This window comes from Hevea brasiliensis, chromosome 11 (assembly GCF_030052815.1).
Source record: "Hevea brasiliensis isolate MT/VB/25A 57/8 chromosome 11, ASM3005281v1, whole genome shotgun sequence".
Lineage (NCBI taxonomy): Eukaryota > Viridiplantae > Streptophyta > Magnoliopsida > Malpighiales > Euphorbiaceae > Hevea > Hevea brasiliensis.
This window is the reverse complement of record NC_079503.1, coordinates 83436059-83459691: the sequence shown is the minus strand read 5'-3', so window position 1 is coordinate 83459691 and position 23633 is coordinate 83436059. Positions and strand designations below refer to the sequence as shown.

The 23633-nt window shown below is 34.7% G+C and overlaps 1 long non-coding RNA gene across 13 annotated transcripts; it reads left to right on the top strand.

The window, feature by feature from the left end:
* The first annotated feature begins 384 nt into the window (after nt 1–384).
* LOC110632867 (uncharacterized) lies at nt 385–22290 on the top strand. Of its 13 annotated transcripts, none has more exons than XR_009141433.1 (8): nt 385–492; nt 628–734; nt 1135–1353; nt 2634–2929; nt 20861–20987; nt 21063–21268; nt 21502–21646; nt 21727–22290. It is a non-coding gene; the product is annotated as an uncharacterized LOC110632867 (long non-coding RNA). The 13 variants fall into 13 exon arrangements; XR_009141434.1 differs by having other exon boundaries at nt 2631–2929; XR_009141431.1 differs by having other exon boundaries at nt 1135–1368.
* The last annotated feature ends 1343 nt before the right edge of the window (nt 22291–23633 follow it).

The following is a 23633-nucleotide window of genomic DNA, read 5'->3' as shown; positions in this document are numbered from 1 at the left end:
ACAATGTTAAGAAAAAGTATGGAATTAAATAATATCATGAGATGATAATTGTGTTATCCAAATTCTCTAAATTATAACCATAAATCATCAAAGAAATTGTTTATCGTTAATAATTTAACGAGCTTTCAATAGTATAAGAGTGATCTCCAGAACTGTGAAATCTCGGTTTCAAATTCCAACTGGATCAAAGAAAAATGGAAATATTAATTTTTTTTTTATTTCAGTGGATCATTCTCGGTTCTTGGGCCTGCTTTGGTATACTAAACCAAGCTTTAAGTTTTGGGCCGCCGTGACCCAGTTTGATGGGTTGTTGGACCTTCCCGGACCTGATAATTTATTACTGTTCTTAAACGGTGCCGTTTTATTTAATCATCTTCTGTTTCCTTTCCAAGTTTAGCCGAGTGCGGTTTTGAGTTTTCTTGACAGTGGCTGAACGCCGATGCTGACAACATCTCTTCCTTGAGCTGAGCTTCAGGCAGCGATCCTGAATTTGTGAGTATTTTGGATTTAAAAGTTTCTAATTAGCGAGATATTTGATTTTTTTTTTGGTAATTCTCCTGTAAATTTGCCGATTTTCCATTACCTTTTATAGTGTCTGACCATTTCTAATTGCAATATCTGTTGCAGCTGAATTGGGAACAAAGAATTATGTTTCATTTGATTAAGTCTGGTAAAGATAACAATAAATGAAAGAGATGGGTAGATTAGCAGTTGCAGTGATAGTGAGCTTGTGGGTAATTCCCTTTTTTTTTTGGCTACTTCTTTTTCTTTCAAGGTATTAACTGAAGCCCTCACCATGATAACTACTCCCCCTGGATTGTATGCTTTTTTTCCAAAAAAAAAAAATTAATTATGCTTTTTTTTATTTTTTGATTCTCTATCCACATGGGCATTGTCAATTAGTGTTGTTTGCCACATTTTAGCACTCGATTAAGTTTACCTATTTGATCTATTCTTTCAGAAAAGTATCAATTTTTCCAAAAGGATGAAAAAATTGTTGTCATCTCCTACTCCAAAAAACAAATAACTAAATAAAACAGCTGGAAGGCATTTTGAGAAGTGGATGAAATTTAATCCTGTCTGGTGAATTATGTATTCAGAGAAGTTGATATATGCAATGGAAAACTCTTGCAGGTGCTGTCTTTCACTTGCCTATCTTGCTTGTTGGTTTCCAGGCATGTATCTTGTGCAAAAGGTGTCATTGTTTCATGAAGTGTGTTCTGCTGCAATGCTACGCACTATGAATGTTGTTTTGGCGGTATTGTGGAGCATCATTTTATATGAGATAATCACCTACTTGAGACCAACTCTTGATAAAGGAAAAGCAACTTTTTTGGCTGTGATCCTAGCCCTGTATCCCTTCCTCTGGTTCTTCACTTTTCTTGACTATACTGATGTTGCATAACTTGCTGTAATGCTCGCTATGTATCTCACATGCTTGAAGAAGAAATATCACTGAGTGCATTGGTAAAGGAGTTGTCTCAATTGTCATTGTATTGGATGACTACACGACTAGCTTTCCAGATACTACTTAAGACAGTATGGTAGAATCCCTTATAGAGCATTCTCTCCTCTCCTGCTTTATACTTTTATAAGAAGAGGAAAGTTTTTGAGTGAATATAGTGACGAGCTTTTAAGCTTACAATTCTTTCAAGTGATCTTTTTCAGAATGAAAATCTCAACTAAAGGGTTATAATCTCTGATGCTTTCTAAAATTTGGGTCTGCTAGGAAAGGTTGAATAACACTTTATGTTTCGCCACTAGAAACCAATCATGGGCTACACTTGGATGCCTAGTCTATGAGGGAATGTTGTGAGTTGTGATGCCTTGGGCCTAGTAATTTCAATCAAACATTTTGTTAAGCATTCCACATCGGTTAGATATATGGATAATATGCCCCTTATAAAGACTTGGGTAATCTTTCCCTCTTAAGCAAGCTTTTAAGGTTGAGTTAGCCTCATCCCTTCTCTCTATGTGGTGTTAGAACCTCTCAAACCAATATTTAAGCCTCCCATAAGTGTTTCACGCACCAAGCATTAGCCTTGGGTGTGAGGGGTGTGTGTTAAGTATCCTACATCGGTTAGGCATGTGAGTAATGTGCCCCTTATAAAGACTTGAGTAGTCTGCCCCCTTTGAGCTAACTTTTGGGATTGAGTTTAGACCTAGTCCATTTTCCCTACACATTTCAATGTCATCATTTATATCTCAAAACAAACAGTGTTGTCACATAACTATATGCTCATGAATATGCGTTTGGCTCCTTTTTGACTTTGAGTTGTTAAAAGTTTTCTGTGTTGCTTGAGGACCAACACCTCTCAAGTAGAGACCCAAGTAGCATTACTTTAGTAACCTTGAGGTCTTAGTCTTTGGGGTTGGTTGTTAGATGCATTATCAACTTAGAGATGCTAAATTTGAAGAATTGATTGGGAAATGATCTGCAGCAACTTGAATGGAAGAAATTCAACTTTTAGAACAACATCAGCATATTATGCATTGGATTGTAATTTATAGGATAGGAGCAGCATATTATGCATTCATTTCATTTTTGTAAAAATACTTTTGCACAATTGCTGATGGTCTAGTTTTGTGGAACTTACTATCTCTTTTCTTTTTGCTCTTTTTGGCTTTAGCAGCTTGGTACCTTTACAGTTTTCACTCGACAAACAAATGTTATAGGGATGCTTTTTGTCGCATGCACTGGGGTAATAGATATTACTCTGACCCATCCAAGAAATAATGTGAAGATAAATGAGTTAAACGAATCAGTGAAGGAAACTGCCTGATTAACTCCCAATAATTCTTTCTCAACAAGCTCAAACATGAGAAGACGAAAGCCAAATGGTGTTGTGGATGGAAGCAAATGCTCAACAATCACTACAAGTGTCTCCTCAACAACCCAATCTTCAGGTTTTAATCTGCATTATGTAAGGTAACAGACTTGAATCAATCCCTAAAATAGAGATTGAACAGATATTGGACAGAGTTTTGAAAGAACAGACAGAGATGAGGTGAGAAGAGAAATAGAGTCGGATGAGGAGAGAAAGGAATATAGAGATGAGAGAAATTTCATTGATGAATATCATTCTTGAATGAATTATTACAGATTTGCTTACTACTTTCATAGACAAAGTAGTAACTGCCTCCTAACAACTCTAACAGAATCAGTTAGCTAAAACTAATTTAACTAATACAAGTAAATCCCTCCAAAAAGCTGTTACAGCAGTTACAAGCTGTTACAAGCAATTCCCTCCAAATTCTCCAACTAACTACTAACAGCAACTACTGATTAACATTCTTCTTCCTTCTATAATACGTAACAATATCCTCCCCAAGAGAATCTTCTGTTCCCAAGAAGATGAAAATTCTGAAAATTGCACCAAGACGAATGATTGATCCCCTCAAGTAGCTTCTTATGCTTGAAGATGGAGCCACTTTACGGCCGTGAGGAACTTACAAATTATCCCTAGTAAATAACTTTAAGCAGAAGTGGATGCAACAAAAGTGTGACCAGAACTACTGCTAAAGGGAGGAAGTTGTACCCAAATTATCTCTCGTCCATTGACTGGATTGCATTTTCTTCCTTTGTCTCCTTCAAATTTCAAATTCATTTTCTTTGAGCAGTAAATGATTGTAGTATCTTAAAGGACACATTTTCTTCCTCTGTCTACTCCAAATTTCAAATTCATTCTATTTGAGGATTATATGACTACATGATGTCAACTAAATTTTACTATCCCCAAAATTCCAATACTCCTTTCCACATATACCTTCTTCATAATATACAGCTGCATATTACCCTGGAAAAATCTTGCTAAAACTAAAAAGGAATCTATGTTCTGTCTTCACAATAAAGACATGTTCAAGAGATTGTGAATTTTTTTTTATATTCAAAATTCACTTCAGGTTCACTCCTATTTTCTCCATTGCAAACTCTGGTTGCCCATCATCCTCTTCTCCATCATTTTCCTCCTTAGAATCCTCATTCGTACCAAATATATCATCAAGAAAATCTTGCTCCTGCTCAGTGCTCTTGTCATTCTTATTGAAAACTTCACTTGAAGCATTTTGGTCTTCTTTTGATTTGTCATAATTTCCAAGAAGTTGATCTTTGATACAATTTAATTAGACGAGTTCTTAGACAAGAGACACATGTCCCTATATAAAGGAGTTGTAATTTTTTTATTACTAGATATAAAATCCATCATTTTCTTATACGACTACTTTGGCCTGGATTATTCCTTAACTAAAGAAAGAAGGGGTTATATATCCAATTTCGACTTCCAATAAAGGATAAGTATTTTATTCCATTATGAATTTATCAATTACCATTATGTATTTTGCTTATAGATATATATATATATATATATAAAAACATTTTAGATTATCGCAATTAATATAACCCTTCGTGTTTATGTTATGAAATAAAATTAAAGGCTATAATCCCATTTAAAGGTAATTCATGCTCTCTGCTGACCTACTTTTAATAGTTATCTTGGAAAAACAATTCGTTTGGTCAGTTACCCTTGATGAACAGGTTGAGTGGACTAACCACTCAATAAATTCATTGTGATACCTTTAATCTCCATCATCTCAGATATGTCCGAGTCATCATTACCCTAAAATGTATTTTAGACCTCTTGTGCAAATTTCTACGATTAGGATAGCTCACTTGAGAATAAATTTACACGTGTTCATTTGTTATTGGCCCCCTTATTGTGTAAATAGATACCTACCATTTCAAGCAAGAGATAGATTCATGCCCTTTATACTATCCTTTGCCCTTCTCTCATTTGGGTACTAAAGCGTAAGCTTACTTTGGTCACTTACTCTTAAAATCTTGTGAGAGAAGTGGTTGAGTTTGGTTCCCATTCTCTAGTATAGTTTACAGGTAATCAGAAAATCTCCAATCCTAAATTGCAAAAGGCAATTGTACATTCCATAAAAGTATTCGAAGGTAGTCTTATATGCTTAGAAACTACTCAAGTGCTCTTAGTCCCTTTAAATAGTACCCAGTCTATGTGTCCATCATCTAGATGCTCCCGATATCAATAGTTATCAATCTTCATCAATTATATGTTTATCTTCATTCTCAGTTGCAGATTCATTGCTAACAATTCCTTCTTATTGCTGGTTGACTTTCTCCTTTGGATTAGGGAGAATACCCTTATCCTTGAGGACAGCAATAGAGGTTCCCGTTTCTTCATTTACTCTAGGACCACTTCCTTTACTTTTTGTCAGGCAAAGAATCCCCAAAATGTCTCGCAACTCCTCCCTGATCATCCTTCTAATCTTTATTGCACTCTGCAAGGTATGCTACTTCATTTCCTCCCTCAAATCATCCCTATCCTTCATGGATTTTGTTTGCAAAACCCTTTTCCTCCAACTTAAAGACTCTTGAGTCTTGAGTAACTACCCTAGATCTGATCATTCCTGCAATCATGGTTTCAAATTGTGGTTGCGGTTGTGTTCGTGGGTGATGGAAATAGGCGCCGTTATGCAAATTTTTTTGAAAAAATTTCAAAATTCATAAAATGACTACATATGAGTAAAACTAAGATACATAACTATATAATTAGCACAAATATATCAAATAAAAACATTAAATCTATCATTTTTTACATTATTAGCATTAAACAATTTATAGCTAAAATAATTATGTAGATATAGTAAAAAAAAAAAAACAACCTTATTACCACCAAAATAGCACATAATGAAAAGAAATAGCAAGAAATAACATATAACTCACCTTTTTGTAAGAAGTAGCTTGGAGAAGAGAGATATTTAATGATGATCATAGCATAGAAAATAATAAGGGAGAGATTTGCAGAAGAAAGAAGAAATTTGGGTGAAAATTTTGAGAGAATAGGAAAGAAACAACAGTTGTGGAAGAGAAAAGCACACAGACAATGAAAAGAGAGGAAAAAAAAATTTTTGTTTCCATGTGATTTGTACTAGATGCATAATTGAAGTAATGGCCGTTACCATTACATAATGGTAAATAACAATCGTTACTGTTACTTAACTATCGTAATGGTCATTATACGTTCAACTCAGGATTTGCCTATAAATAATAGGTAACGCATAACGGGCCTTCAAAAACCTATAAATAATGGCCGTTATGTAACCATGCTTGCGATACGAGTGGAATGGATTGAAAGCAAAACTCACACGTGAAGAACTTTAAGAAGCAAAGAAAATTAAGAAAGAGTAGAAATCTAGTCTTCGGAAAATAGAATAAGAAGTCAGGGAAAGGAAATTTTGAGGGACAATAAAGAATATAAGAAGAGAAAATTAGGGAAAAAGTGGAGGAAGTAGCATGTTTCTTTAAATTATAGCAGAAAGTGAAAAATTAAAGAAGGAAAATAGAAGAAAGAAATAGAAATTAACAAAAGAAAGAAATTTGATTCAAGAATATCAAGAAATAACAGAAAAGAAATCTGAATATAGGAAAGGGAAGATGATGCGTCCCATATTGATTCTGCAGGGAAGTTTTAGGTGTTATATATATAAGTTTGCAAACCTCCCTTTGTAAGCTAGTTTTTGAGGTGGAGTTAGGCAAGTTCATATAATTTGGAATGAGAGCCTCACTCTGCGCGGGTCGATGGGCCAAGGCCATGTGCAAAGGTTCCCTGACATTCTTCGAGAGAGATCGGGGTGAACGAGTCATAACCCCGTTGCTTCACGAGGACGCTCAGTCTAAAGGGGTCGGGAATGATGCATCCCACATCGGTTCTGTAGAGAGGTCTTGGGTGTTATATATATGAGTTTGCAAACCTCCCCTTGTGAGCTAGCTTTTGAGGTGGAGTTAGGCAGGTTTATATAATTTGGTATTAGAGCCTCACTCTGCACGGGTCGATGGGCCAGGGCTATGTGCAATGGTTTCCTGACGTTCTTTGAGAGAAGTTGGGGTGAATGAGTTATGACCCGTTGCTTCACGAGAACGTTCAGTCTAAAGGAGTCGGGAATGATGCGTCCCACACCGATTTTGCAAGTAGTTCTTGCGTGTTTTATATACATGAGTTTGCAAACTTCCCCTTGTAAGCTAACTTTTGAAATAGAGTTAGGCAGGTTCATATAAATTAATACAAGAGAGGCACCATGCACCGTATGCACCATATCTTCTAGCTCCACATAATGTTTGTAGGGGGTAGGGCGTGAGGCGAAATATCATCCATTAGAATTATATAAAATGCACCAGGTAATGCCCAGGAAAGATGGTGGAGTCACAATGGTCTCACTTAAGTACCACCTCCTTAGACAGCATTTCCTAGACATGCACTTCATACAATCCTAATAGAATCAAACCACTAGTAAGTACCGTCTTCCCATAACACTACCACGGTACTAAGGATTTATGCCACGAAGGCATAGATAGACAGGAGTCGCCACTCGGGTAATAACCGGGACATATTCAGTGTTTCTTCCGAGAGTCATGGATGACAACTTACTCCTTGCAGAGTTTCCATAATCGTCATTACCATAGCCCAATGTCTAGGTTCGGGATAGTAGGTACGTAAGGGAAACGCCTGGTCTAACCTCGTTGATTCGAGTGCTAGTCCTCTGCTAATGTTTCTAGAAGTCTTGTTTATTATTCTTTTATTAAACTTTATCCTAAAAAATACAATTCTAATCGTACACATGCAAGTAATTCACAAAAGAGTTGTTGTTTACACACAATTTTCATGCACAAGTAATTCCTATCTATGGGGTTGCTAATTATTTAAATGATATTTACCAGATGACTAAAATTAATTTATTATTGAGAATTTAATTTACAAACAAATTCAATTTCAAATAACCCTACGTTTCTATTTAACCTAATTAATTAATTTTCACCAAGTTACCCTAAGGATAATTGAACTAAGTTAATTATGTACATGTGTAATTTATTCTAATATCACATAAGGCCCAAACAATCACAACCTAATAAAGATTTCTAACATGCAAATTTATTTTACAATTACCAAGTATTAAATTAAATTTATTTACATGCCAATGTTAGTTTAATTTACAAACAAGATTAATTTTAATTTACAAAGTATTTATTTAAATTAATTACATGCAAAAGTCATTTAAATTAAAAACAAAGTTAATTTTAATTTACCAAATAAAAGTTCTATTATTACTACAATTTCATACCAATGGTTATTCGAGAAGTTTAGAGCTACTTACCTGTTGGTAAATGCAGTTGCCATTGGGGCAAGCTACCCTTAAAAAAGGGTCTTCTCTTCTAGTATGGCAATGATATCCCTGTCTTACTCCCGTTTAGCTCCATATAAGGTACACGCAAATGCCCTCTTTGGTACTTACCTTAGGCTACTTACCAATTTTGTTTGTAATAAAAAATAAAGAAACTAAAGAAAATAAAAGAAATAAAGAAAACATTAATAACAATTTACATTGGATTCTAACTCTAGTCTCCTAAAGGGTTAAGATTCCTAATTAGTTACAACTACCTAATGGTCTAAGTCTTCTAACATGATCCAAACACTTTATAACACTTCTTGAATTAAAAGAATACAGAAAATAGATCAAATATCAATTAAAACCTAAGAAAATACAAGAACATGCATAAATATACAATTTTCAAATTCTGGCAGATTAACAGTAGCAAGAAATTCGATTTTTTAAAAATAGTTAAACATGCCTAAAAATCATAAAAAAATTACAGAAGATAGCCTACATATCATACAATAACATAAAATTTATAATCAAACAAAACCCTAGCCGAATGATCTACATAAATCGTAACTCTTCTAAGTGACAGAATCGTACTACTTTTTTGTAAAATTCATAACTCATTAACCACAAAAGATATGAATGCAAAACCAATTGGAAAAGATTCATAAGATTTTGAAGTTAATTTTAGACACTAGATTTGCACAAAAATATTAAGGAACAAGGGAGATATGGGCTCCACAAGTCGGATATCCTGCAAATCAGATTTTACAGAACTCTAACTTCAAACAGCCATAACTTACAAAATATTAAAGCTTTTTTAGTGATTCTTAAGCCTAAAATTAATGGAATTTCGTGTAGAATATGAATATAATTTTTACAAATTTTTTACAGATTTAGAAAATAAAGAAAAATAATAAAAATACGAGAGACAGAAACTAAACATGTGCAGAGTTGTGTATCCAATAAAATTAAACTTTATTACATTATCTATATTAACATATAAAATAAATTGAAGACAAATAGCATAAAATTAAAAAATTGCGTGGCATAGATCTTAAAAAGAAAACAATAAAACTGACCTTCCGAAATCTTGTATGAAAATCTTCTTGAAGAAAAAAATAATAAGGAAGAACTCAAAGAGTCTTAAATATCTCTAAATTTCTTATAACTCTGAATTTTCTCTATCTCTCCTCCTTTCATCCTCCCTTCTTCTCTTCTCTAGTAGGGTATTTATAGGGTTTTGGGAGAGAGGTGTGATAGGGTTTGGAGTCTTAGGATGATAAAGTTTAGATGACTTAAACAACTACAATTGCGAGTTCGAATAAGACTGGGATATGGGTGAGGTGTTTCAACCAATAGGAAGACAGGAAAAAAATGGAAGGCACCAATAGGGAATGAGGAAGAGGTGTGGTAGGATTTGGAGTCTTAGGGTAATAAAGTTTAGATGACTTAAACAACTACGATTGTAGAATTCGAATAAGACTGGGATATGGATGAGGTGTTTCAACCAATAAGAAAACAGGAAGACAGGAAAAAATGGAAGGCACCAATAGGGAGTGAGGAAGAGAGTGGGGCCAAGGAGGAGAGAGATATTTTATTATTTTAAATTTTAAAAAAAAAATAATTAAATGGGTCCCATTTAAAATTCCTAACTAGGCTTTCTTAGGCCCATAGAGCCCAATTAAACTTAATTAGATCCATTTAAGAACTACCCATATTAAATTTAAACAAAATAAAATTTTATTTAAATTTAATTAAATTAATTTCTCCCAAAACTTTATTATTATTTTTATTTTTTCAAGATCATGCCACGGAATTAATAATTCATCTCCATGCCTTCAATTATATCTTACATTAATATAATTTTTCATCATCGGGTTTCCCACGGCCTCAATGCACATACTCATCACAAATTAAGGGTCTACAGTTTGCCCCCCACTTTGGCGAAAGTTGAAATCAATGCGAAAGCATTGCTCAAGTTTCGTCAAAGTGAAACTCAAAAATCTAATAACTATGAAACATTAGCTATGAGGATCAAGTATATCTTGCTCGGTCGATATACTCTATGTTATGAGACTAGCTACGGTCTCATAACAGTAATAACTGTGTCATGTGAAAAATGAGTGTATCTTGCTCTGTCGATACACTTTGCGTCATGAGACTAGCTACTGTCTCATAACAGTGATAACTGTGTCATGTGAAAATTGAGTGCATCTTGCTCTGTCGATACACTCTGTGTCATGAGACTAGCTATGGTCTCTTGACAATGGCAACTGTGTGATTTGAAATATTGTGGATTCGTATTTAAGACCGCAGTCCTAAACTACCTACGTATCCTCCTCATTATCCTGAGGAAGAATCAGACCCACTCGTAGTTCGACACTTGAAACTGTGGTGATGCATGTTATTCTATGCCTTACACACCTACAGGTGACATGTTGATGCGTGTTCTTCTACGCCTTACACAACTATGCCATGTGCCCTAAACAACGTCTAAGGACTTACCAAAAAAACATCTGTCATGAAATATTGTGGGTTCGTATTTAGGACCATGATCCTAAACTACCTACATATCCCCCTCGCTATCCTGAGGAAGAATCAGATCCACTCGTAGTTCGACACTTGAAACTGTGGTGATGCATGTTCTTCTACGCCTTACACACCTACAGGTGACATGTTGATGCGTGTTCTTCTACGCCTTACACAACTATGTCGTGCGCCCTAAACAACGTCTAAGGACTTACCAAAAAATATCTAATTCGTGATTTGAAAAAAATTGGGATAACTTGGTCTCAAAATTCTCTCTGATTTTTGTGCTTCCTGCATGCTATTTCCTATCATGAGAATGCAAATTTTATTGGAGATTCTAAAAAACATAGTCCTCTGAGGATCTCTTTGCAAAAACTTTCTTTTAGCCTCAAAATTTTTGAGAAAAACCATTCACTAAAAAGACTTCCTTAAGGTCACAATACAATTTCCTCTGATTTTTCTTTTTCTTCTCTCCCCTATGGTTTCTTCCTTAACTCATTTCTCTTCCATGAACTCCATTCTCTGGCCCTAACTTTTTCTGAAATGCCTTTTGGTTTTCATCTCAAAGAGCTTGCTCTAACTTTTGCCTAAGCGGCCCTTTCGGGTTTTCCACTTAACGAGCTCTCTTTTTCTTTTCTTTTCTTTTTCTTTTCTCTTTTTTTTTTCTTTGAAATTAGACAATCACCAGGATATTCATATCAAGCACCTATTCTATCATGCTCACAAGACAATAGGTTAAATCAAAACAATGCAGTTCAATTACTTAATCTTTTGATGTATCCCTCAAGACACAAACATTCACAATCATAATTAAATAAAACATATTCTTGGTTAATGCAATAAAAACTTCTTTATTTATTCAGGTACACCATTACTCCCCCTTACATTTAGTTTTGCTAAATTTCTAACCTTCCAAAGTTAGAAATAAGCTTTATAACCTGCCGAATGGCCTTTTCAGGTTTTCCATCCAGATCTTCTCTCATCTCTCCTTTTGCTTAGACTGCCTTTTGTAGGTTTTCAATCTAGCATTTTTTTTTCTTTTCTTTTCTTTTGTCTTTTTGTTTTTTTGTCTTTCGTTCTTTTTTCTTTGACCCTTACTTTTGCCTAGACCGCCTTTTGCAGGTTTTCACTTAGCGAACTGTCTCACACAAAGTACCATTTAAGCCTGTCTAAATTGACTGGTTCTTGAAATTCATCCCATCCAGGTCTGATATTCTTACAGTAGCAAGATCTTTTTGACTATGTGTAGACCATCCCAGTTTGGCTTAAACTTTCCTCTTGGATCAAAAGGGATGGGTCGAGTTTGTTTCACAACCATATCTCCCTCTTTGATCTTTCTTGGCTTCACCTTCTTATTAAAGGCTCTAGTTATCTTCCTTTGATAAGCCTGCATATGATACAAGGCTCGCATCCTCTTTTCATCAATCAAAGCTAGTTCTTCATATCTCTTATAGGCCCACTCATTTTCTAGGATCTTAGCTTCTAGCATCACTCTTAAGGATTTGACCTCTTGCTTAATGGATAGCACTACTTTAATCCCATACACTAAAGAGAATGGGGTTGCCTCCGTGGATGTCCTTGTAGTACTACTATAACCTTAAAGAACATAAATGAAATTTTCAGGCCAATCCTTATATGTTTCAAACAATTTTTTTTCCAACTAGAACCTTTCCATTTATATGGGAACCACACATTCCTGCATGTACTTCTTTCATTATTTGCTCAGCCTATTTTTCTATCACACATAAGAGTTTATAGAATTGCCCCCCAGCTAAAGTAAGTTGAGCAGCTAATTTATGAATTATTGCTCTATCTCTTTTGTAGGCTTATTGCGAGTATTCTCTCACTTCCAGAGACCTCCTTATGTCTTCATATCATTTTCCTTCTCCCTCTAGGTCAAGAGGTGCCACTTATTAATTCTTCATAGCATGAAATTTTACTCCTCATTAGGATAACTAGCCAAGTCAACTTTTGATCATTCTTTTCCTATGGGGACATTAGCTTGGCTTGGGAATCAGCCATCTAATTTTAAGCTCGAGGCATGTGCTTCTTGGTACTTTGTTAACAAGGCTATAAATTTATCTCTTTCTTCTTGGGTTAAATCTTCAGCTAACTTAATGTCTTTAGGATTATTTGGTGTACCCAAATTAATAGAGATCGATTTTGATGCATCAATAGAAACTGATTCTAAATGATTATGAATGCCATGCATATGCCCATTAGAATAAACATCAAACAAGTAAGCAGAAGGACTGGTCATGTTGTTGATCTTCGCCTTAAAATCAGCATAAAGTACATCAGAAATGGAAACATCTGTATCACTACTATGAGCATTACAAAAGATAAACTCAAACTTAGGAGTGTACCTTTAGGTGCTTGGCTTCCATGCAGTCTTTAGATCAATGGTGCTGATTTTCTACTCTAATTCTTTCACATGTAGTAACCCCTAATTATATGTTCAAGTAATTGCCACCTCTTTCAAGAACTTAGGAGGCTTTGGCTTTTCTTTCTCTTCTATTGGCTCATAGTCCAAGCCATGACTCGTGATCTGCCCCTTCATCTCAAAAAAAGTCACCAGACCATCTATACTTTCTCTTAGGCCTGTGCTAAGAAAAAACTTCATCTCTTTCTTCATAGTAGCCACTTTTAAACCCATCAAGTTTTCATAGATCCCAACAACTTGAAAATCAGACACTAGTGGAACTGAACCATCTAGTTGTAATGCAACTATCTCCTCATCAGAATCAGTCCAAACATCCAAAGGACCCTCATCATAGCTAGAATTATCACAAATGTCAACAACCATTATAGACTGAGGTTCATTGAGCTTTTGGATGGGTTGGATAGGTTCATTGGGCTTTTGGATGGGTTGGATAAGTTCATTGGGCTTTTGGATGGGTTGGATAAGTTCATTGGGCTTTTGGATGGGTTGGATAAAGTTAATAATTCTGTTAGGGTTTTTTGGGGTGATGGAGATCATGTAGAGACCTGGTGTAGGTGGAAATTTTGGCTAGACATGGGGCTTTTGGGTTGATTTTCTGGGTCAATCATCCTTTTGGCATCAATTAGGTCTTAGATATCATGCTTAAGTTGAAAGCATCAGTCGGTGTCATGACTGTGGGCTTGGTAGAACTGGCAACATTGGTTGATATCATAGCTAGGTGGGAGTGGATTTAGTAGTGGTCTGGGTGCTAAGAGCTATAGGAGGTCTTGAACTTTGAGACCCTCCAAAACTTCAGATAAGGGTTAGCTGAATTGGAAAAATCTCCTTGGGGTGTGAGACATAATTTGAACCTCAATAACTTTAATGCCACTTAATTAGCCTGCCTCAGGGCCTCTTTCTAAAGTTGACCACAATTGTCTCTTCTAGCTCAAACATCTTGGCATTCAATATTTCATCAAGCACGGCCATAGTTTTTTCCATCTTAAGTAGTGCAGGAGAAATCCTTACTAGTTTCTTCCATTCCCTAACCCAAGTGACCTAATTGGAAGTCTCTTTGGTGTGCTTTGAGGCTATGTTTGCTCAAAAGAATAGGATTTAAGGGTTAACCTAAGCATGCTATGTACATGAATGCAATACATGAATGGACTATTTTTTTTTTCTTTTTTTTGCCTTTACTTTTACAAAACCAAAATCGAACCATACCACTAGAACAAAAACTGAATCAAAATCAGACCATATAAACTGAACTAAAATCGGACCAAAGACTGAATCAAAATCGAAAAAAAAATCTCCAAAGCTGAATCTTCGCCCCCTTATACCTTCAACTCTCACGTGCAGGGTAAGAAAAAATTTTATCCTAGGCTATGGTACACTGGACACACCAACAGGGGTAGTTCAGGACGATCCTTCCCTCACAAACAAAGGATTTATATCCTTAAAGTTTAACCATAAGTAAACATCCTCTTGCTTAACATGGGTTTTGAAATGGACTTGGGCCTATACACACATTGGGTTTATGCATAGGCCTAGGTTCATCTCAACTACCACTAAAACTTATGGTTTGAACAGTAAGGATACGAATCCAGCACAACAAAAATCTACGGGGTACCTAGGGTTGAAATCTATGGCTCATGGGCTTTATTGGGTAGGAAAAGGATCACCCATGCGAGAGCTTGTCCATTAAGCACAACGTGGCTCTTTTATATACTCGAAGGTACAGGCATGGGGTGCTAGCATTCACCAATTCGTCATAGCTCGAGTAGAACCATGGTCTCCTTGGCTAGTACTAACGAGGCTAAAAGGGTAGCGGTGATCCGTGTGATAGTGTAGTGCAATGCAAAAAGTTTAACAAAGGAATAATATTAGACTAATAGAAACATGATAGAGTAACTATCCATTTAGTCCCCAGTCGCCAAAGTAGGGGTAGGCGTGAGGCGAAATATCATCCATTAGAATTATATAAAATGCACTGTAATGCCTGGAAAGATGGTGGAGTCACAATGGTCTCACTTAAGTACCACCTCCTTAGACAACATTTCCTAGACATGCACTTCATACAATCCTAATAGAATCAAACCACTAGTAAGTACCGTCTTCCCATAACACTACCACGGTACTAAGGATTTATGCCACGAAGGCATAGATAGACAAGAGTCGCCACCCGGGTAATAACCGGACATATTGATGTTTCTTCCGAGGGTCATGGATGGCAACTTACTCCTTGCGAGTTTCCACAACCGTCATTACCATAGCCCAATGTCTAGGTTCGGGATAGTGGGTACGTAAGGGAAGGTGTTAGGCACCCTTACGCTGGTCTAACCTCGTTAATTCGAGTGCAGTCCTCTACTAATGTTTCTAGAAGTCTTGTTTATTATTCTTTTATTAAACTTTATCCTAAAAATGCAATTCTAATCCTACACATAAGTAATTCACAAAAAGGGTTGTTGTTTACACACAATTTTCATGCACAAGTAATTCCTATCTATGGGGTTGCTAATTATTTAAATGATATTTACCAGATGACTAAAATTAATTTATTATTGAGAATTTAATTTACAAACAAATTCAATTTCAAATAACCCTAAGTTTCTATTTAACCTAATTAATTAATTTTCACCAAGTTACCCTAAGGATAATTGAACTAAGTTAATTATGTACATGTGTAATTTATTCTAATATCACATAAGGCCCAAACAATCACAACCTAATAAAGATTTCTAACATGCAAATTTATTTTACAATTACCAAGTATTAAATTAAATTTATTTACATGCCAATGTTAGTTTAATTTACAAACAAGATTAATTTTAATTTACAAAGTATTTATTTAAATTAATTACATGCAAAAGTCAGTTAAATTAAAAACAAAGTTAATTTTAATTTACCAAATAAAAGTTTTATTATTACTACAATTTCATACCAATGGTTATTCGAGAAGTTTAGAGCTACTTACCTGTTGGTAAATGCAGTTGCCATTGGGCAAGCTACCCTTAAAAAGGGTCTTCTCTTCTAGTATGGCAATGATATCCTGGCTTACTCCGTTTAGCTCCATATAAGCTCCACGCAAATGCCCTCTTTGGTACTTACCTTAGGGCTACTTACCAATTTTGTTTGTAATAAAAATAAAGAAACTAAAGAAAATAAAAGAAATAAAGAAAACATTAATAACAATTTACATTGGATTCTAACTCTAGTCTCCTAAAGGGTTAAGATTCCTAATTAGTTACAACTACCTAATGGTCTAAGTCTTCTAACATGATCCAAACACTTTATAACACTTCTTGAATTAAAAGAATACAGAAAATAGATCAAATATCAATTAAAACCTAAGAAAATACAAGAACATGCATAAATATACAATTTTCAAATTCTGGCAGATTAACAGTAGCAAGAAATTCGATTTTTAAAAATAGTTAAACATGCCTAAAAATCATAAAAATTACAGAAGATAGCCTACATATCATACAATAACATAAAATTTATAAATCAAACAAAACCCTAGCCGAATGATCTACATAAATCGTAACTCTTCTAAGTGACAGAATCGTACTACTTTTTTGTAAAATTCATAACTCATTAACCACAAAAGATATGAATGCAAAACCAATTGGAAAAGATTCATAAGATTTTGAAGTTAATTTTAGACACTAGATTTGCACAAAAATATTAAGGAACAAGGGAGATATGGGCTCCACAAGTCGGATATCCTGCAAATCAGATTTTACAGGAACCCTAACTTCAAACAGCCATAACTTACAAAATATTAAAGCTTTTTTAGTGATTCTTAAGCCTAAAATTAATGGAATTTCGTGTAGAATATGAATATAATTTTTACAAATTTTTTACAGATTTAGAAAATAAAGAAAAATAATAAAAATACGAGAGACAGAAACTAAACATGTGCAGAGTTGTGTATCCCCTCAAATTAAACATGATTACATGATCTATATGAACATATAAAATAAATTGAAGACAAATAGCATAGAATTAAAATATTGCGTGGCATAGATCTTAAAAAGAAAACAATAAAAACTGACCTTCCAGAAATCTTGTATGAAAATCTTCTTGAAGAAAAAAAATAATAAGGAAGAACTCAAAGAGTCTTAAATATCTCTAAATTTCTTATAACTCTGAATTTTCTCTATCTCTCTCCTCCTTTCATCCTCCCTTCTTCTCTTCTCTAGTAGGGTATTTATAGGGTTTTGGGAGAGAGGTGTGATAGGGTTTGGAGTCTTAGGATGATAAAGTTTAGATGACTTAAACAACTACAATTGCAGAGTTCGAATAAGACTGGGATATGGGTGAGGTGTTTCAACCAATAGGAAGACAGGAAAAAAATGGAAGGCACCAATAGGGAATGAGGAAGAGGTGTGGTAGGATTTGGAGTCTTAGGGTAATAAAGTTTAGATGACTTAAACAACTACGATTGTAGAATTCGAATAAGACTGGGATATGGATGAGGTGTTTCAACCAATAAGAAAACAGGAAGACAGGAAAAAATGGAAGGCACCAATAGGGAGTGAGGAAGAGAGTGGGGCCAAGGAGGAGAGAGATATTTTATTATTTTAAATTTTAAAAAAAAAATAATTAAATGGGTCCCATTTAAAATTCCTAACTAGGCTTTCTTAGGCCCATAGAGCCCAATTAAACTTAATTAGATCCATTTAAGAACTACCCATATTAAATTTAAACAAAATAAAATTTTATTTAAATTTAATTAAATTAATTTCCCCAAAACTTTATTATTATTTTTATTTTTTTCAAGATCATGCCACGGAATTAATAATTCAGCTCCATGCCTTCAATTATATCTTACAGTCATATAATTTTTCATCATCGGGTTTCCCACGGCCTCAATGCACATACTCATCACAAATTAAGGGTCTACAATGTTGCAACTCAATTAAATCAGCTATTTCTTTATTCAAACCACCTAGAAATTGAGCCGATGTGGCTTCCCTGTCTTCCTCAACATTTGCCCGAATCATAGCCATCTCCGTCTCCTTATGGTATTCTTTCACACTTTTTGTCCCTTGTGTGAGTCTTTGCAACTTTTGATACAATTATCTGTAATAATGGTTAGGGACAAATCTTCTTCTCATGACAACTTTCATCTCATCCCAGGTGTCAATAAACCTCTCTCTGTTTCTTCTCCTACTCAAAATTATTTGATCCTACTATACAAGTGCATAGTCAATAAATTTAACAGTAGCAAGTTTTACTTTTTTTTCTTCTGAATAATTGTGACAGTCAAAGACTAGCTCAATTTTGCATTCCCACTCAAGGTAAACATCTAGATCATTCTTTCTTTGGAAAGATAGAATTTTCCTTTTGATGTTTCCAATGTTTCGATCAACACCATCTCTACCCCTGTCATTTCTTGTTGGCCTCCTTTCATGCCTTTCTCTCCTCTGATAAAATCTGCCCTTCTTTATGATTGAAGCCCGATCATCATTATTTTCATCTTTTCCATCTTGCTCATTTTCAAACTCTTCAGGGGGAGAGTTATTGTTGTTGTGTATAGCTTGCCTTCTAGCATTAGACCTATCCCTTTGCAGGTTACCTATAGTAGCATTTTGCCTATTTAGTCTAGCCTCTTGCCTTTCCATTTGATTCCTCATGTCTCCAAGTATCAAAGCCAATTGCTCATACTGTTGTTGAATAACTTGCATTATGAAGAACTGATCTGGTTTCTCTTCTTCACTATTTTTGTGTGATATAATTGTAAAACCTGCAAAAGAATGTTAGCAAATATCCTGACAATGCTCCCTCGCGTATTTACACTCAATCAATGTCACTCCACTCGTGATTCACACAATTTAGACTTTTACCCTCTTATGTGCTCACATATTCTTGCCTTTTTGTACTCTTTAATTTTTCGTTTTAGCTCTTTAAGGAACTAACCAAACTCACTCAAAGTAACCAACTTGTAATATTTAACAAATTTGAAATTCAAGACAAGATTGAAAATACGAAATAAAGAAAAGCAATAGAAAGATGAATACAGAAATAAAATGATAAAGGACTCTAGAATTCAAAAAAACGGAATAAGACACTAAATTATTAGAAATTGAAACAAACAAAACAGTAAAGAAGCAATAGCCTAGGTGAAAATTCAATAATTTAGGGTGTGTAGTGAACCCTAATTGTGCTACACCAAATTTGCCTCCTCTTTTATTTTATTTTATTTTATTTTTTTAATTGACTAATAGCCGATCTGAAATTTTGCAAAAAAAAAAATCTACAATTCTTTTTTTATAATTACTGTAGTGGCAGATTTAAAATTCTGCGGATAAAATCTGTAATTTTTTTTTTAAAGCTACCGCAATTCATTTTTTATTTTTTTTTGAAACAAAAGACACAAAAGAAAAGGAAGAGAAAAAAAAATTTAAAATTAAGAATTACTAAAGAAAATGCAAAATATAAAAAAACAAGGAAATTGATGAATAAGTTATGAAATGAAATAGTACGATAAACAAAGAACAAAAAAGAAAACACAAAAGGATAGATAGAACCTGATTTAGAGCCAACGCTTTGATACCAAATTATATGAATTTGTCTAACTCCATCTCAAAAGCTAGCTCACAAAGGGATGTTTGTAAACTCATATATATAACACCCAAGACCTTCTTGCAAAACCAATGTGGGACGCATCATTCTCAACCTCTTTAAATTGAACGTCCTCATGAAGCAACGGGGTCATAGCTTGTTCACCCTGCCCTCTTCCGAAGAATGTTAAGAAACCTTTGCACATAGCCCTGGCCCATTGACCCATGCAGAGTGAGGCTTTGATATCAAATTATATGAACCTGCCTAACTCCACCTCAAAAGTTAGCTCACAAGGGGAGGTTTGCAAACTCATTTATATAACACCCAAGACCTCCCTACAGAACCGATGTGGACGCATCAGAAGAGAAATAGAAGAAAGAAGAGGAGGAGAAGAAGAAGAAGAATAGAGAGAGAAGAAAGGAAGAAATCTCAGAGAAGAAGAAGAAAAATTAGAGGGAACAAGAGAAAAGAACAGAAGAAGCCTAGTATTGTGGTAAGAGTAATCTGCCATAGATGCAACTCCCATGAAACAATTTTCAGCAGTTGCCCACTGATCTAACACCTCTGATACCAAATGTAAGGTAACAGACCTGAATCAATCCCTAAAATAGAGGTTGAACAGATACTGGACAGGGTTTCAAAAAAACAGAGAGAAATGAGGTGAGAAGAGAAATAGAGTTAGATGAGGAGAGAAAAGAATATAGAGATGAGAGAAATTTCATTGATGAATATCATTCTTGAATGAATCATTCATTACAGATCTGCATACTACTTTTATAGACAAAGTAGTAACTGCCTCCTAACAACTCTTAACAGAATCAGTTAGCTAAAACTGACTTAACTATTACAAGTAATTCCCTCCAAAAAGCTGTTACAGCATTTACAAGCTGTTACAAGCAAATGCCTCCAAATTCCCGAGCTAATAAACTACTAACACCAACTACTGATTAACATTCTTCTTCCTTCTTCTGTAATATGTATCACATTATGATAGAGTTTTTGTGATTGGTGAATTTTTGCCTAGTTGTGCTCTGCAAATACTATCCCCCATCTGTTATGGGACTGGAAAATGAATTTGCCAACTTGGTTTATCCTGCACCACCTTTTGTTTTCCTCATTCTCAATACTAAAATCGCATCATTTGAGATTATATTGCAGGTTTTCTTGATGAGATTCAGGAAATAAGTTTGACATCATGGCATATGGAGTGGAAACTTTTTATATGTTCTTTATGGTTTGGCAGCCTTCGTTGCTTTTGTCCATTGGAATGGGAGTGTAGTTCTTGGTACTACTCTTATCTTATCATGCTGTATTTTATGTAGTAAGAATTTGCTTCTCGCTCTGTTTCCTAATGTTTCAGGTGCAAAAGAAGCTCATGCATGTTCACCTCATTTTGCACAGATAATGTATTTTAGTGTGGTTTCTACTCTGGCAACAGCTCCTCTGCATTTCTTTTTAAGTCATGTTGCTAATGTGTTCCATTCATTCTGGAAGAACAGACCCTTAGTTTTTTTTTCAACTGCTGGTGGCTCTTACTGCTGGCTTCCTCTATCTGCATTTTTTCAGGTCAGTACAAATCTGTATTATATGCTGAGCATCATGATTTATCAGACATATTTCATGGCAAAGTCTGCTAGAACTTCATAAAGTATATTCTTGTAGGGAGATTTTTTTTTTTTTTTTGTTGAATTGATAGAAAGGAAGCCGCACATTTTCATCTTTGTTTTGTATGTTGACTTTTTTTTTGCACTCTACCGTCTGCCACTATTTCGTGATAGAGTTAACTACTACTGTTACAGCGTAGCTCATCCTGTTCTTTTTGCTGAGAATCGGCATTATACCTTCTATCTCTGGCGGAAAGTGTCATCAAAGGACATTGGTTGATGAAGTACCTTTTGGTTCCATTTTATATTCATGCATGGTTTTCCATCTTCAATATTTTGGGTTAGTATTATCTGTCTTTGTAATTTAAGTTTAGGTGTGTTTGAACTTCATTTTGACCTTGTTTTATCATTTATTGACAGGGAAAGTTCAACAGAAAATGTGGGTGTTGGCATATTTCTTTCTACAGCTGCAGTCCTAGTTCCTGCTCCATTAATTGAGTTCAGATACTATACCATTCTATTTCTTGATGCTTAATTCCCACATGAGAAGTAATCAAAGTTGGATCGTTATTGGACTGATGCGCGTAGTAATCAATATCTTCATAATGATGATGTTATTGTTTCGACCATTCCATTGGAACCACGAACCTGCGGTGCAGAGGTTTATTTGGTAGATGGGCTCTTGAGAGACGCTTCATAATATCTCGACACAAGACTTTAAGCAAGTTACAATTTCATTTTTGCTTTCAAAATTTCTATCACTCAGCAGCCAACGCACTGCCCTTCTGGGATGTAATTTAGCTTCCTAACCAATGAAACGAAATTACTTGTAGTAAATTGATGACCATGGGATTCCATCTATCCCTTGATCATACGCTTTGAGCTGATTCTTTTTTAACTTTCTTTCAATGATAAGAACTTTTTACAAAGTTTAATATTACTTGTACTTTGTTTTTTATAAAATAATTTTTATTTTATTGATAATTATCATCAAATGAAGAGATCTGTTGAAGGAAAGGTTGTTGTTCTTTGGTTAATATTCTAGCATTTTGGATCAATCCATGCGTGTAATATAGCTGGCTGTAGCTGCTTTTTGCATTACTGTCTTGGTAAAAAGCTAACCAATGCACCGCCTCCACTTCTTAATTGCTCCTGCATCGTAACAATTTTATTTATTTTAACACCCAACACTTTCTAGGACCAACCACCTTTTGACACTTGACACCGATTATGTCGTTTTTTCTGGTAATAATTCCATGGTGAGTCTGACTAAGTAGCTTTGAAGCTTTTAATTTTTACTGGCATTCAATGGTAGGCTATTTTTTATCATGCAATCAAATTTTAAATTAAATCTCAATATAAAATATGATTATATTATATTGTGCCACGGCCTACCAAACGTAACATTCTTTTCTTGATGATTGAGCAATAGGAGATTCTTATTTACTTATTATTATAACTGTATGCATTTAAGGGTCGAATTTTGACACTTCTGCCACTTGCAAGAAGATGGCCTGTTAAGTGTTCTATGTTTCTTAGTCATCAAGTCCAATTAATCGGTTAATCCTGCAAGTAGGGAATGGATTATATATATATATATATATATATATATATATATATATATATATATATATATATATATATATATATATATATATAAAAGCATCAGAAAGCCCAAGTTCTTTGTCTAACTAATATAAAGCTGCCACCATAAAGAGGTCTTGTCATGATTCAAGAATGGATCCAAATAGCTATGGTTGGCAGGCTTGGTGTTTGGTTAGAAACCTGAAACATTTGATGGATGAATATCTATGTTCCATGTGTTGAAATTGAATGCTTTGGGTCCTTACTATATTCCTTCACTCCTCAGAGACCTACACGTGAGCCAACAAAATCACATTGGATTTTGAACAAAATTCGCTTCATTTCACGCCTACAGTAGTACAAGGAGCTGCCCTAAGACAAATGGGGACCAACAAAGACGATAATGTATAATCACAGTAGCAGGAACGTGGTCCTAATTTGGTGAAAGAAAACAATAATGCATAAGAGATGGGTTACCTACCCACTTTGCTTAAAAACCGTTGGCTGCAGCAAAAATATGAAAACAAAGAGGGGAAAGGTGAAAAGAGGAAGAATTAGATGCCAAGGACACATAATAGATTGTGTTTGCACCATATGCATCTAATCTTGATAGACAACTTTGGAAAATTAATTCTTGAGCCATAGGTTTTTCACCTTTCACCTTTCATCTTTCAATTATACACTTGAGCACATATGCAGGAATCTCTTGATTGAAAAAAAAAAATAGGTATATTTTATTATAT